Source organism: Bombina bombina, chromosome 5 (genome assembly GCF_027579735.1).
Source record: "Bombina bombina isolate aBomBom1 chromosome 5, aBomBom1.pri, whole genome shotgun sequence".
Lineage (NCBI taxonomy): Eukaryota > Metazoa > Chordata > Amphibia > Anura > Bombinatoridae > Bombina > Bombina bombina.
In genome coordinates, this window is record NC_069503.1 from 886,898,243 (window position 1) to 886,915,851 (window position 17,609).

A 17,609-nucleotide genomic window follows, 5' to 3' on the forward strand; every position below is an offset into this window, starting at 1 on the left:
ATACCCTAAATGCAAAAGTGACAATAGTCTATTAATAATGGATAATAATCAAGAGCAAATAGCAAATAAGACAAAAGGTCAAAAAAATTAATAAAAAACTAGAATGTTTATTGCAAAAAATAATAAGAATATAACAATAAGCCTAAATAAAATTGCACATATGTGTCTGGTGTGTAGTGGAACAATTGAATAACCTAGCTCTAAAGATGAGCTCGAACAAGCAAATAACAATAGGTAAGTATATCAACTATCCTACACACTAATGTCTGGTTAATCCTAAATAAGAACAATATAGCAAAGATATCAATAGTAATCACAAAGTTACACTTAAGTTAAGAATGTTAAAAATACATACAACCAAATAAATACAAATATTGGCAGGCTGGACGTCCAGTAATAAAATACAATAATAAAATAAGGCAAATTAGTTAAAAAGCACAATAGTAAAAAAGCTGAAGTAAAACTAATTAAGCAAGTGGTAGCTGCCAAAAAATGACAGAGTCTATCTATGCAGACAGGTAATAAAGTGCGATTGACCGGTCATAAGTACAAGTGGTAATACGATCAAGTAAGGGCTTAATGCAGATTGTGAACATAATTAGTTTTACTTCAGCTTTTTTACTATTGTGCTTTTTAACTAATTTGCCTTATTTTATTATTGTATTTTATTTGCTTGTTCGAGCTCATCTTTAGAGCTAGGTTATTCAATTGTTCCACTACACACCAGACACATATGTGCAATTTTATTTAGGCTTATTGTTATATTCTTATTATTTTTTGCAATAAACATTCTAGTTTTTTATTAATTTTTTTGACCTTTTGTCTTATTTGCTATTTGCTCTTGATTATTATCCATTATTAATAGACTATTGTCACTTTTGCATTTAGGGTATAATCACTCCCTCTTGCTTACCTTGAGAATTACTCACATTATTTATTTAATCACTACCTAGCTGTTAGCGCCAGTACTATCTCTCCCTATATTCTAACTTCTTTTGGTCTCTGTGAGAGGGACCATTTTTGTACTTGGCTGGTAGAAATAAGCGCTGATTCTACTTCTCACCTAAAAGTGAAAAGAGAGTTCCCAGCAGATCAATCATAAATTTTGAAGCAACCTGCAAAATGGTTACATTATCTTCCTTGTTATTGCGAGATTGATGAGAATGATATTCAATTATGATGCAAGGTATATTCCACACTTCACTTTCAGACACTATTTAAGCTAACAATTCCACCTTCGCGGTAAGTATTTAACCAGTTCTTGGCTGTCAGCAATATTTCATATTGTTAGAAAGACAAACTCCGCTGTAGCGGTAAAGATGTTTACCAGTGTTGGTACAAATAACAGGTAATGTGTCTGAAATGTCTCCCGCCGTAGCGGTTATACTTCCGTTGTTTGAGAGTCCCACTATTGCGGTGCCGCACCTCCAGGGGTGCTCCTCTCGTACTTCTTAGTAACCTTTGTTTTGCAGTTGTTCACAGACTCCAAAGTTGCTACTATCTCGAATAAATTCCGCCAGAAATCTTTGTCTCATGGAGTTCCCAACAAACACTCCAGCCAGCTACGCGCGTTTCACCCCTAAGGCTGTGGGGCTTCTTCCGGCTCCAAATTCAATCAATACCTTGCAGGTGTATTTGACATACCTTTAAAAGAAACATCACGGAGGAAAACTCCTCCCTTTCTTGAAGCCTTTAACAATTCAATGTTGTTCTTGGGGTAAAATGGTAACTTTGTTTGAACTAAAAATAAGAATTGTATCAAAGTTATTTGTGTACATATTTGTGTGTCAAACAAAAGAATATGTATATATAGTTAACAACTACGGAATTGTAAAAAGTACCGTAGTTAAATAATAATAACAAAATAAATCTGCTCCCTTGTGATGCAGCACAGATCGATATTAATATTTAAGAATCCACTCTGTAAATAATAACAATATTATCCTACCATAAGTAGAACGTAATTTCAATTTTTTAGGGTGACTGTATAGCTTCCAAATAAAGCAAGTTTTATCCAATAGCCATTTATTTGCCTATTTCTCTTTAATAAGAGTAAAAATTATATGATTCTTTAATGCTAATAAATAGGTTTATCTTATAGGGCTCTGACATGGATTGTTCCTCCACTTCCTTTTCTCTTTAAAGATAGATTAGATTGCACTCTCATGCAGCAACCTCATTCGCCTAGAAAGCAGGCATAATTAATTTCCTAATTCATGCCTTGGGGGGCAAGAGCTTTCAAATTAAATATCCATTTGCATTCATTCAGTAAAAGTTTTTTTATCCAGATCACCACCATGCTCTCTGAGATCAATTTTTTGCAGACCCCTAAATTTTAATTCATGCTTATTACTATTGTGAAAATAGAAAAAATGTCGGGCTACACTGCTAGTGTCAATCAATTTATTCTTTATATCTCTCTTGTGCTCTTTAATTCTTTCTTTGAGCTCTCTATACAGTTTTCCCACGTAATAGCAGGGACAATTACAGTAAACTAGATATACTACTCCTACACTTACACAGTTTATGTGCCCCTGGATGTACCATTGTTTACCAAATTTATCAATTAATTTATTCCCAGTACTCATGTTTGGACATACTGAACATTTGGAACACTTAAAATTGCCATCTTTGCTTTTATATTGTGACAGCCAAGTTTCACACTTATTCATAAGAAAATGGCTTCTAACTAATTTATCCTTGAGATTGGGGGCTTTCTTTGCTGTCATTTGGGGAACACTGCTTATTTGTTTTGCTATAGTGTTGTCTAAAGTTAGGATATGCCAATGTTTTAGCAATATTGTCCTAATTTTGGCCCAGGAATCATCATAAACACTAATAAATCTTATTGTATCTCCTTTTAAGTCCTCATTTTGTTTGTACAGTATTTCCTGTCAATCTTTATATCTTGCTTTTGTGCATTCCTGTTTTAGACAATTTTGGGAATACCCCCTTTCATTAAATCTTTGTTGTAGGTCACAAACCTCAATTTTAAATGTTTCAATTTGTGTACAATTTCTCCTATGTCTGAGATTTTGGCCATGTGGTATATTATTAAATAGAAGGTGAGATGGGTGATGGCTATCAGCACGCAATAGTGTATTGCCAGCAGTAGGTTTCCTATGGGTTGAGGTAGAAAACTGATTTACATTACTAATATTTAAGTCTAGAAAACTTATTTCTGTTCTACTGCTAGTATATGTAAATTTCAGATTGAAGGTGTTCTGGTTCAAAACCTCCATAAATTTAATTAATTCTTCCTCAGACCCTTCCCATAGCATTAACACATCATCTATGAAGCGTATCCATAATCCTATTTTATCTTTGTATTCACCATCCCAAATTACTTCTTTTTCCCAATACCCAAGGTACAGACATGCGTACATAGGTGCACAGCATGTACCCATGGCTGTACCAAGGATTTGTACATAAATCTTTTGATTGAATATAAAGTAGTTATGTTGCAATAAGAAGTTCAGGAGTGTCAATACAAAATTAGTATGTTCAGAATATTGTTTCCCCCTTTGTTCCAAAAAATACCAACACATTTGTACTCCTTTTGAGTGTGGAATTGAAGAGTATAACCCTTCAACATTAATTGTTACTAGAAGTGTATCCTTTTGGACTGTTAGACCCTCTAACAGTACATCAAGTGAATCTTTCACAAAGGATGGCAAATTTTCAAGAAATGGTCTTAAATTATAGTCGACATATTCAGAGATTTTTTCTGTCAGAGATCCCATACCTGAAATTATTGGTCTGCCTGGCGGTGGCAGCCTCCCCTTATGTAATTTTGGTATGGTATAGAAGGTAGGTATAATTGGAAACTTAACTTTAAGGTAGTCAAACTCATGTCTGTTAATGAGACCTTCTTTTAGAGCTGCAGATAATATTTGATCTAATTCAAGAGAATATTGTTCAGTAGGGTCATTTTTAATATTTTTATAGTGAGTTTTATCTTGGACTTGGAGAATACATTCAGCAAGTACAGACAGAACTGAATGTTGCAATTGAAAGAATAGATGAATGGAAAACAAATGAATATGAAAAATTAATGGGAGTATCCAAATTAGAAGTGAGAAAGATTCAAGATACAATAAAATTCAGAAAAAGGAGAAAGTTTGAAAGAAATATAGGATGACTACCAAAAAAATCAACAAAAGAACCAAGAGAGGAGGGAGGAAATATAAAACAAGCTTCACAGGAAGGGAGAAAGTATCCATTGAGAAATCAAATGAAAGAGAAGCAGAAAACTTAATAAAATAAAAAAAAAAAGTGGTTAATCTCTCTGAGGCCAAGCTCACGGATCACCAGATAGAAGTATTAGGCAAGGGTTTATCCTTTGCACCCACAAACAAATGTGACAAATTTACATAAAAGACTTAAATTTGTTTGCACGCAAATTAATTTAAAAAAAAACATTTGCCAATAAAATACCAGAAACAACTCTGGATATTCACGATCGCCAAATTTTAATTAGCTTAGAGGAATTGGCCTCAGAGGAAGATCCACAAGACAAACCATCGATATCTCTTATAGGATTCAGCACTTTAAAAAGTAAATCAACTTATATGCCCTCCTTATCAATGGTACCATGTGTACAGAACTTTGTCAAGCTGGTTGAAAAAGATATCATAGAGATGGAAGAGAATACAGATATAAAACAAAATTTAACAACTAAACAGTTAGCATTAAGAGAACTACAAACCAATTCTGAAATTACCATTAAGCCGTCAGATAAAGGCGGAAATGTAGTAGTCTTTAATAAAAAAAGACTACTTAAAAGAATGTATTCTCCAAGTCCAAGATAAAACTCACTATAAAAATATTAAAAATGACCCTACTGAACAATATTCTCTTGAATTAGATCAAATATTATCTGCAGCTCTAAAAGAAGGTCTCATTAACAGACATGAGTTTGACTACCTTAAAGTTAAGTTTCCAATTATACCTACCTTCTATACCATACCAAAATTACATAAGGGGAGGCTGCCACCGCCAGGTAGACCAATAATTTCAGGTATGGGATCTCTGACAGAAAAAATCTCTGAATATGTCGACTATAATTTAAGACCATTTCTTGAAAATTTGCCATCCTTTGTGAAAGATTCACTTGATGTACTTAAAAAATTAGGGTGTCTAACAGTCCAAAAGGATACACTTCTAGTAACAATTGATGTTGAAGGGTTATACTCTTCAATTCCACACTCAAAAGGAGTACAAATCTGTCTGTATTTTTTGGAACAAAGGGGGAAACAATATTCTGAACATACTAATTTTGTATTGACACTCCTGAACTTCTTATTGCAACATAACTACTTTATATTCAATCAAAAGATTTATGTACAAATCCTTGGTACAGCCATGGATACATGCTGTGCACCTACGTGCGCATGTCTGTACCTTGGGTATTGGGAAAAAGAAGTAATTTGGGATGGTGAATACAAAGATAAAATAGGATTATGGATACGCTTTATAGATGATGCATTAATGCTATGGGAAGGGTCAGAGGAAGAATTAATTAAATTTATGGAGGCTTTGAACCAGAAGACCTTCAATTTTAAATTTACATATGATAGCAGTAGAACAGAAATAAGTTTTCTAGACTTAAATATTAGTAATGTAAATCGATTTATTACTACCTCAACCCATAGGAAACCTACTGCTGGCAACACACTATTGCGTGCTGATAGCCATCACCCATCTCGCCTTCTATTTAATATACCACATGGCCAATATCTCAGACATAGGAGAAATTGTACACAAATTGAAACATTTAAAATTGAGGTTTGTGACCTACAACAAAGATTTAATGAAAGGGGGTATTCCCAAAATTGTCTAAAACAGGAATGCACAAAAGCAAGATATAAAGATCGACAGGAAATACTGTACAAACAAAAGGATGACTTAAAAGGAGATACAGTAAGATTTATTAGTGTTTATAATGATTCCTGGGCCAAAATTAGGACAATATTGCTAAAACATTGGCATATCCTAACTTTAGACAACACTATAGCAAAACAAATAAGCAGTGTTCCCCAAATGACAGCAAAGAAAGCCCCCAATCTCAAGGATAAATTAGTTAGAAGCCATTTTCGCATGAATAAGTCTGAAACTTGGCTGTCACAATTTAAATGCAAAGATGGCAATTTTAAGTGTTCCAAATGTTCAGTATGTCCAAACATGAGTACTGGGAATAAATTCATTGATAAATTTGGTAAACAATGGTACATCCAGGGGCACATAAACTGTTTAAGTGTAGGAGTAGTATATCTAGTTTACTGTAATTGTCCCTGCTATTACGTAGGAAAAACGTATAGAGAGCTTAAAGAAAGAATTAAAGAGCACAAGAGAGATATAAAGAATAAATTGATTGACACTAGCAGTGTAGCCCGACATTTTTTCTAGGGGTCTGCAAAAAATTGATCTCATAGAGCGTGGTGGTGATCTGGATAAAAAACTTTTACTGAATGAATGCAAATGGATATTTAATTTGAAAGCTCTTGCCCCCCAAGGCATGAATGAGGAAATTAATTATGCATGCTTTCTAGGCGAATGTGGTTCCTGCATGAGAGTGCAATCTAATCTATCTTGAAAGAGAAAAGGAAGTGGAGGAACAATCCATGTCAGAGCCCTATAAGATAAACCTATTTATTAGCATTAAAGAATCATATAATTTTGACTCTTATTAAAGAGAAATAGGCAAATAAATGGCTATTGGATAAAACTTGCTTTATTTGGAAGCTATACAGTCACCCTAAAAAATTATGAAAGTACGTTCCACTTATGGTAGGATAATATTGTTATTATTTACAGAGTGGATTCTTAAATATTAATATTGATCGGTGCTGCATCACAAGGGAGCATATTTATTTTGTTATTATTTAACTACGGTACTTTTTACAATTCCGTAGTTGTATTCTATATATACATATTCTTTTGTTTGACACACAAAAATGTACACAAATAACTTTGATACAATTCTTATTTTTAGTTCAAACAAAGTTACCATTTTACCCCAAGAACAACATTGAATTGTTAAAGGCTTCAAGAAAGGGAGGAGTTTTCCTCTGTGATGTTTCTTTTAAAGGTATGCCAAATACACCTGCAAGGTATTGATTGAATTTGGAGCCGGAAGAAGCCCCACAGCCTTAGGGGTGAAACGCGCGTAGCTGGCTGGAGTGTTTGTTGGGAACTCCATGAGACAAAGATTTCTGGTGGAATTTATTCGAGATAGTAGCAACTTTGGAGTCTGTAAACAACTGCAAAACAAAGGTTACTAAGAAGTGCGAGAGGAGCACCCCTGGAGGTGCGGCACCGCGATAGTGGGACTTTCAAACAACGCAAGTATAACCGCTACGGCGGGAGACATTTTCAGACACAGTACCTGTTATTTGTACCAACACTGGTAAACATCTTTACCGCTACAGCGGAGTTTGTCTTTCTAACAATATGAAGTATTGCTGACAGCCAAGAACTGGTTAAATACTTACCGCGAAGGTGGAATTGTTAGTTTAAATAGTGTATGAAAGTGAAGTGTGGAATATACCTTGCATCATAATTGAATATCATTCTCATGAATCTCTCAATAACAAGGAAGATAATGTAACCATTTTGCAGGTTGCTACAATATTTATGATTGATCTGCTGGGAACTCTCTTTTCACTACCTACTGGGACTTTATTACCTGTGGTTATCAAAGGTTTTTACTTTTTGGTTATTGGAAGTATTTAGTTTTAATATTGTTCTAGTTTCATTATTTATAATTTTTGGGTTTTTCTTCCAGCTGGTAGGATAATCTCATAGTGCACTATGATCGGAATTGTTCTGAGTACCCTTCAGGTTGCTTAATATTACTCTAATGTTTTTTCCAATAAATTACTCCTTTTAAATGCTCCCTGTTGCAGCAATTGATTGATGTTTTTGATATTCATTATTTCTTTATGCTTCTATAAGGTTGGTCACTTTAGAATTGCTTATTCCATTAAATTTTTTTAGGGATTGGTTAGTACTGGATAGGAGAGGCTAATTATTTCTATTTTTTGTGCATACAAATTTTCTACTTTCCCCTTGCACCAAAGGTCTGATAAGTACTAAACATTTGGACCTTTGTATACTACACCTTTTATTGGTAAAACTGATAGTGCTGACAACATACCCTTTCTTTATATATATATATATATATATATATATATATATATATATATATATAGTACAGTCTGAGGCATATATTTAGTGTTTGATAATTCGACATTTTTATACAGTATTTAAAATTATGCAGGCTGTATTTTAAAATTAACCCAAGAGTTACAATGTAAATCATGTGTTTTTGCTGGTCAGCACAAATGTTGATTTAATACAACAGGGACAATTTAGCACCTATGTGCATAAGACTGTTTCCTTTTAAATTGTATGTTCAGCTAAGACTTGTTCTTCAAATCTCATTAAGCCTAAAAGAATGATCCAGTGATTTCTCAGACAATGGGGCCTATCTATCAAGCTCCGAACAGAGCTTGACGGCCCGTGTTTCTGGCTAGTCTTCAGACTGGCCAGAAACACAAGTTATGGAGCAGAGGTCACAAAGACTGCTGCTCCATAACCCTGTCCGCCTGCTCAGAGCAGCCGGACAGGAATCACCGGAATTCCACCCGATCGAGTACGATTGGGTTGATTGACACCCCCTGCTGGCGGCCCATTGACCGCGAGTCTGCAGGGGGTAGCGTTGCACCAGCAGCTCTTGTGAGCTGCTGGTACAATGCTGAATACGGAGAGCGTATTGCTCTCCGCATTCATCAATGTCTTGTGGAACTGATCCACACTATTGGATCAGGACCGCAAGACATTTGATAAATAGGCCCCATTGTGCTGTATATCACTGCATTGGGTCATCTATTTGATAATCTTGTTCTCAGATGTCCTGTTAATCAGGAAAGGGAATCTTCATGTCTGATTTAAGATTTGCAATACCCAAAATATAGATGGCCATCTCTTTGGAACAAATTGCCTGACTTCCTGACCAAATGTATTTTCTTTGTTCTCACCTGGATGCATTGTAATTAGGAAGGAGGGGGCTGGTTTAAACACAGTAACATTTGAAGTTTTTCCAATGAAATGAATTATTTGGTGTACACAACCATAGATTTATTAAATAATATAAATATATATGTGTATATTATTTAATAATACTCAGATACCTTGACATTTTAAACTGTCTGCAACAACAGATTTGTAGAATACTGGAGAGACTAAGAAACCCAGTCAATAGCTCATAGCTTATATCAGGTTGAGAGGTCCATACCACCTTAGTATATTATATTATAATGTTTTGGGAATCATTTATGTAACCTTTGATTTATATGATTTTATAATTACTGTTTACATTATTGTATGAGCCGGAGAGTCCACATGGAAGCTGACAATTGTCATCACTTTGGAACAATCACATATGGTCATTACACAATTACTAAATAGAGCTGTATAAGACTCTGATTACCAGCAAGTAATTGTACAATGAAAAGCACAGTATATTTTGTACAACTTGTTTGTTTTTCAATAAAAAAAAAATATATATATATATATATATATATATATATATAAATGCCTCTTTTGATGGCATTTGGGGCACTTTTAGAAAATTAACCAGATATCAGATCTCTGGTTAATTTTCTGAGCACTAATTTCTACCGTGACCTTGCAGTAACAATAATCAGCCAGTTATAATGTCAGGTTAATTATCGCATTTGCTGGCACACTATAATTTAGCGCTCCTTTCGTAATCTAGCCCTAAATTCTTGAATCCTATAATTGACAAAGATGGATTGATTAGAGAAGGAGGGCATTTGGTTAATGCAGATATGACTAAAAATAAATAACATCATATTAAAATTACAGCCAATCATCACATAGCCATACTCTTAGTTAAACATCATGAGAAGGTAGCACATCAAGGTCGTCACTTTACTGAAGGTGCACTATTGTGATGTCCTGTTTTATGCAGGAACTTATGCAGTGTTCTTAAATTAAGGGTTTGTTGCTCTTTTAATGAATAAAACAGGCAGTATGATTTGAACTACCTGTTAGATCACTGGTGAGACTTTTACTGATAGAAAACTTCGTAGATGCCCAATAGAAGCAAGGAATATTTGGGTAGAAACAATTGTTGCAATATAAGTAAGGAACATAAAGCAAACAGTTCTGAATAAATGATAGAGGTAATATGTATTTTGATTCACTTTGAGAAAGCGTGAGTAAATGATTCTTGTTGTAGCAATGTTCAGATATGGCTTCACGCACTCACACACTCATTCATAAAATATATACAGCACAGACAGACTATGGTAATAACCGGTAGATTCAGCAAGGTAATGCGGATGTTTTCCAGAGAGTGACAACGTAAGAACAGATCCTTTGTAAATGGATTAAATATTACCTTAAGTTTGAAGAGAGCGGTTTTACCTCTGTGACCGGTATACAGCTTCAATGAGAGTGCGGCTTCCAGACGCTGCAAGTAGATCTGGTGCTCCTTGATTCAGTTTGTTTGTTAAATTAGAATTCCGGTAGAATGAGTAAATAACTTTGAAAGAAAAGTGAACAACAAAAGATCCTAGCATACTACTCCTGTTCAGAGAGAAAGAAATCAAAGCAAGTTAGGAATTTTCAAAGAAGATTCACAGCAATAGGGATGCGGTCAAATAAGCTGCAAAGAGTAAACAATTTTCAGGCAAGGAATGATGGTTCAGGTGTGCCTGATATAGGGTGGAGGAAAGGTAGGCGGGATATACCTTAAAGGTATATCACACACTCCCCCCACTAAGGGGTCCCCCAATTGACGAGAGGGATGGCTTCAAAGGATACCTGCGATGAAAAGATCTAATCAAACGGGGAGCAGAAATGTCAGTGCTACGATGCCAAGAATTGTCCTCAGGACCAAAACCTTTCCATTTTAATAAGTACTCTAAGTGATGATTCTTGATCCTAGAATCTAGAATATGTTCCACCTCAAATTCATCGTGGTCATCTATTTGTAACGCAGTTGGAGTCTGAAGACTGGATTGTACGGTAGAAGTATAAGGTTTAATCAGAGATACATGTATAGTGGGATGAATCATATAAGCTGCAGGAAGAGTTAAACATACTGTCATAGGGTTCAAAATTTTATTGATTACAAAAGGTCCAATGTATTGGTTTGCCAATTTCTTAGAGGGTACATGAAGTTTTAGATTCTTTACAGATAGTAATACTTTGTCACCCACTTTATAGACTGGACTGGGTCTGTGACGTTTATCATAATAAGCTTTCTGGTAATTCTTTGCGTCAGATAAATGTTTTTTGACTAGGGCTAGTCTTGCTTCTAGTTGTAAAGAATAGTCTTTAGCAGCTGGTGAGTTTACATCAGTTTTAGATAGAGTCAAAGTTGTCGGATGATAGCCATAGGTTACATAGAACGGTGTCATTTTTGTTGAAGATGATACTGAATTGTTGTAAGAGAATTCCGCCATTGATAAATAATCTATCCAATCATCTTGCAAATGGGAAATGTAACAACGAAGATATTGTTCTAATGTTTGGTTTAGTTTCTCAGTCATCCCATTGGTTTGGGGATGGAAAGCTGTTGAGTATCTTGGTGTAATTTTTAATAATTTGCATAATGATCTCCAAAAAGATGAGGTGAATTGTGTACCTCTATCTGTTATAATATCAGTGGGTAGTCCATGAAGTTTTACTATGTGGTTAAGAAAAACATTAGCTGTAGTAAAAGCGGAAGGTAACCTTTTTAGAGGTATAAAATGTCCCAACTTTGTTAGATGATCTATTACAACTAATATAGTGTTAAAGTTCCTTGATTTTGGTAGCTCTACAATAAAGTCCATCGAGATCATGGACCAGGGTTTATCCGGAACTGGCAATGGGGTCAACAATCCGATGGGCCCTTTATGATCTATTTTATTTCTAGCACAAATGTCACAGGAATTGACATAATCTTGAATGGTTTGATTCATTTGGGGCCACCAAAAGTTTCTTCTTGTTTTTTCAATGGTTTTTTGTATTCCGGTATGACCGGATAAAGGTTCGTCATGAGTGTGTTTCAATATTTGTTTTCTTAATGAACTGGGTATATACAATTGATTTTTATGGTTTATCAAGCCAGTATTTAAGTTTTTGTGACAGGATTTAGGTGTATTGGTTTCTTTTTCTTGTGCCCTTTTAATCTCCTCCTCTAGAGGTGTTAGGGCTCCAATAAATTTTTCGATTGGTACTATTGGAGTCATGGTCTCTTGAGGTGTCATTTCCTGTACTCTGGATAATGCATCAGCCTTGGTATTCAGACTTCCTGGTCGGTAAGTGATCAAGAAATTGAACCTATCTAAGAATAAAGACCATCTTACTTGTCTGGAAGTTAGAGTTTTACTTTTCTTCAAATATTCCAGATTCTTATGATCTGTGAAGATTTTAAATGGTTTTTGTGTACCTTCCAATAAGTGCCTCCATTGTTCGAGGGATACTTTGATAGCAAGGAGTTCTTTATCTCCTATACTATAATTATTTTCTGCAGGTGTGAATCTTCTTGAATAATAAGCTACAGGAAATAATTCTGATTTGTTATCTACTTGTTGATATAGAACTGCTCCTATACCTGAACTTGAGGCATCTACCTCTAACACATATTGCAGCTCAGGATCTGGCATGTGTAGAATGGGGGCTTTGGAAAATTGCCCCTTTAAGTAGTCAAAAGCTAATTGGGCCTGTTCAGTCCATTTATATATTTGTTTCTTACTAGTCAACTGAGTTAAGGGCTTTACTATATCAGAAAAGTTTTTTATAAACTTTCGATAGTAATTGGCAAAGCCAATAAAACGTTGTAGTGCACGAACTGATTTTGGTGTAGGCCATTCTAGTACAGATGAAACTTTATCTGGATCCATTTGGATCCTATTAGGAGTTATTATGTATCCCAGGAATTTGATTTTATTAACATGAAATAAACACTTTTCATGTTTGGCATATAACTTGTGTTCCTTCAATCGCATTAAGACCCAACGTACATGTCTTTCGTGTTCCTGTTCTGTTTTGGAATAAATTAGAATGTCATCTAAATACACTATAACACAAATATCCATTAAATCTCGGAAGATTTCATTAATAAAGTGTTGGAAAGTGGCTGGAGCATTGCTCAATCCAAAAGGCATTACATTGTATTGGTATAAGCCATATCGAGTCCGAAAAGTGGTTTTCCATTCGTCACCTTTCTTCATTCTGATAAGGTTATATGCCCCTTTTAAATCTAATTTAGTAAATATTTGTGCTCCTTTTAACCGTTCTATTATCTCTGGTATTAGTGGTAATGGATACCTGTTTTTTATGGTTATGGAGTTTAAAGCCCTGTAGTCAATTATAGGCCTTAGAGTGCCATCTTTGTTTTTTTACCAAAAACATGCCTGCAGCAGGGGATGTGGAGTGAGATATAAATCCCTTTCTCAGGTTGTCATCCAAATAGGACCTTAAGTATACTAACTCATCTTGTGATAGAGGATAGATCTTCCCATGTGGTATTGGTGACCCTGGAATGATATCTATAGGGCAATCGAAGCTTCTGTGGGGTGGTAAATTTTCTGCTTCTTTCAAATTGAAGACCTCTGCCAAATCCTGATATATCCCTGGTATCCCTGTCTCAGATGATGAAAGAATACTATGAGGGTAACAGGTGTTTAGGCAATATGTTGAGTCTAGTTTAAGTTTTGAATGTTCCCAATCTATTTTAGGATTATGTTTTTGCAGCCAACTATATCCTAAAATAATAGTATGTAGTGATATGGGGATCACATCAAATGTAATATATTCTGTGTGCCCCTTGTTTATCATTGTGAGCAAAGGTATTGTTTGGTGTGTAATGGGTCCCTTATTTATTAAAGTACCATCAATTGATTTAACAAACACAGGGTTCTGCTTGCAAACCAGAGGAATTTTATTATTTACAATATATACAGAATCAATGTAGTTCCCAGATGCACCTGAGTCAATCAATGCCTTGGAGTGTATATTTTCCTGATCCCACTGCAAAGAGAGAGGTAAAGTCAATTGCATTGTATCTGAGATATGATATATGTTTTGATAACCTGTTTTCTTACCCTTCTTTTGTCTTTGTAACGAAGGACAGCTTGAGACGTTATGTTCTTTTTGTCCACAGTATAAACATAAGTTTTCTAATCTTCTTCTCATTTTTTCTTCATTACTTAGTGGCCCCTTGATAGTGCCTATCTCCATAGGGGTTACACTACCTTGATGTTTCTCAGATGTTGTAGTGTAGGTAACCTGGCGCCTGGGTATTGTGTCTGAAGTGAATCTCTCTGCTCGCCGTTCCCTGAGTCTTCTATCTATGGATGTGCTTAATTTTATAAGTGCTGGAAGAGTATCAGGCATTTCCTGGCGAGACAGTTCATCCTTAAGGTTTTCAGATAGGCCTAGCCTAAACTGATTCTTAAGGCTAACTTGGTTCCATAGTGAGTCTGTTGCCCACATTTGAAATTCAGTTGTGTACTCCTCCACCGTGCGTTTACCCTGTTTGAGTGCGCGTAGTTTAGATTCTGCAGTGATTTGTGTATCTGTGTCTTCATATAAATTAGACATAGCTTGAAAGAAATCCTGTAGTGAATCCAAAATTGGGTCATTATTTTCATAAAACCTGTTAGCCCAGGTCCTAGGCTCTCCCTGTAGAAATGAAATAGTGGTGCAAACCCTGATGCGGTCTGAATAATATGTGCGGGGTCTCATGGTAAAAAGGAGTTTACAAGCAGTCTTGAAATCTCTGAATTCATGTCTTTTGCCAGTGAAAGGTTGAGGGTATTGAATATGGGGTTCAGGTACATCAGTACTTTTATGAGACATATATTCTTTAACAATAGCTTTTAATGCGGTATTATCTGCTTGTACTTCTGTTAAACCTTGTGCAAGATAATCTAATTTTCTTTGTATGTTAGAGAACTCAGTTTTAATTTCATTTGCATCCATAATATCAAAGTTTTGTTTACCAGTAACAAACCCTTAGAACACTGTGGCCTGAAAATTATGTGATGTCCTGTTTTATGCAGGAACTTATGCAGTGTTCTTAAATTAAGGGTTTGTTGCTCTTTTAATGAATAAAACAGGCAGTATGATTTGAACTACCTGTTAGATCACTGGTGAGACTTTTACTGATAGAAAACTTCGTAGATGCCAAATAGAAGCAAGGAATATTTGGGTAGAAACAATTGTTGCAATATAAGTAAGGAACATAAAGCAAACAGTTCTGAATAAATGATAGAGGTAATATGTATTTTGATTCACTTTGAGAAAGCGTGAGTAAATGATTCTTGTTGTAGCAATGTTCAGATATGGCTTCACGCACTCACACACTCATTCATAAAATATATACAGCACAGACAGACTATGGTAATAACCGGTAGATTCAGCAAGGTAATGCGGATGTTTTCCAGAGAGTGACAACGTAAGAACAGATCCTTTGTAAATGGATTAAATATTACCTTAAGTTTGAAGAGAGCGGTTTTACCTCTGTGACCGGTATACAGCTTCAGTGAGAGTGCGGCTTCCAGACGCTGCAAGTAGATCCGGTGCTCCTTGATTCAGTTTGTTTGTTAAATTAGAATTCCGGTAGAATGAGTAAATAACTTTGAAAGAAAAGTGAACAACAAAAGATCCTAGCATACTACTCCTGTTCAGAGAGAAAGAAATCAAAGCAAGTTAGGAATTTTCAAAGAAGAGTCACAGCAATAGGGATGCGGTCAAATAAGCTGCAAAGAGTAAACAATTTTCAGGCAAGGAATGATGGTTCAGGTGTGCCTGATATAGGGTGGAGGAAAGGTAGGCGGGATATACCTTAAAGGTATATCACAACTATGTTCACCAGGCTTATTGTTCACTAGAGCTAAAAAAGTTATTTCCAGTGTTGTCCACAATTGTGTAATCTGTAGGAAGCTGAGAGAAATTCTCACATGTAGGGCTTGATGTTTTTGGTCCTTGGAATTTAGTGTCCAGCTATACTAGAGGACACTCTGTAGAGAGTTTGAGATGGGCCGTGATGTTCACTTGTTTAAGCAAAAGAGCAGATCAATTGGAGATGCTTGAATCAATGTCATCTTAAAGCTTCATTAACACTCCTGGAAGATTTCTTTCCCTTCGTGGACCAGTCAAGCAATTCCGATCTGACATAGCAACAAACTTTGTAGTAGTCTGTAAGGAACTACAAATTAACTCAGATGATCCTGAGATTCAAAACTACCTACTGGATCATGGATGCACCTGGACTTTCAATGCCTCTCACTATCATATTCCTGTATCTTTAAGTACTAGACCAACCCACTCCTTCACCTCCCTATAAAGGTGTGTTCAGTACACCTGTGCTTTGCTTGATAATTAAAGTTTGTAGTTCCTACTCTGCTTCAAACTCTCAAGCTAAAATTCTACAGATCCTGCTATTCGTACATGCTGAAGGAAATCATTTTTGTCATCTCACCTGTTTCTTAATCTAAGAAGCATTTCCAGCCGCTTTTCATTATAACAGCTTGTCAGCGCATCAGACTGATCTTTCCACTCTTCTGTGACGTAAACCGGCTCTGGCTGCAACTCTAACAAGCCTGTGTTCACTCTGCAGTCTAACCTTACAGCCAGCTCCGTTACTGAGCGTACACCACAACCAGGAAATAATATCAGCTTACCTGCTGTGATCCGCCTTCATTCTGTCTCAACTCCGCTCTCTGCAGTTCTTAGCTCAATCGCAAGTATCAATACCTTTTGTGTACATTTGTCTCTTGCTGTATATATTTGTATCCAAAGCTCTGCTGACATACGCCCTGTTATACTGCTGACACCTGATTTAATCTCGCTCTTCCCTTCTCTCTGTATCACAAGCTTTGCCTGCTATAGCCTGATAACTTTTGCTGTATGGACTTTGCAGACCGCAATTCAGATACAAGCTTCAAAGCTTGACTAAAAAAGACTTTGCTATAAAAACTGCTTTTCTCATACAAGCACCTGTAAGCTACTTGTTTGCTGCCTTTTAGTTTTATTGAACACTACTCTTTACAAGTGTGTAAAACATTCAACAGCTACATATCATCTGTTTTATTCACTTTATTACTTGATTCTGTAAAGTGTTATAAAAAGAACTTATACTTATTAAATTAGCTATCTCCCTCGGTAATAACCTTTTGTATAAGCCTGTTTCACTTAAGGTTCTCAGGGAATAGCCACATTATACAAGCTTATGACAGAATTATCAAGCCTATAAAGAAATCTACTAAAACATATACATTATAGTTTGAAAGCTTGTATTTAGGAAAATCATGGATCCTGCCTCAATGGCAATTGAAATAGCCTCCTTAAACCAGAAAGTTGAAATTTTAGCACAAGGTTTGACTGAAGTTAAAAATAAAAACCATACACTGAAAAGGTTAATGAATGATTTTTTTTCCCGGAAAGAAGCTGATCACCCTGAACCACAGGTTAACTCTCCGCGTATTTTCTCTGGTGAAAGAACACGCTTTCGTGAATTCAGAAATGCATGTATGCTGATGTTTTCCATGAAGCCCAGGACATATTATACTGACAAGATCAAG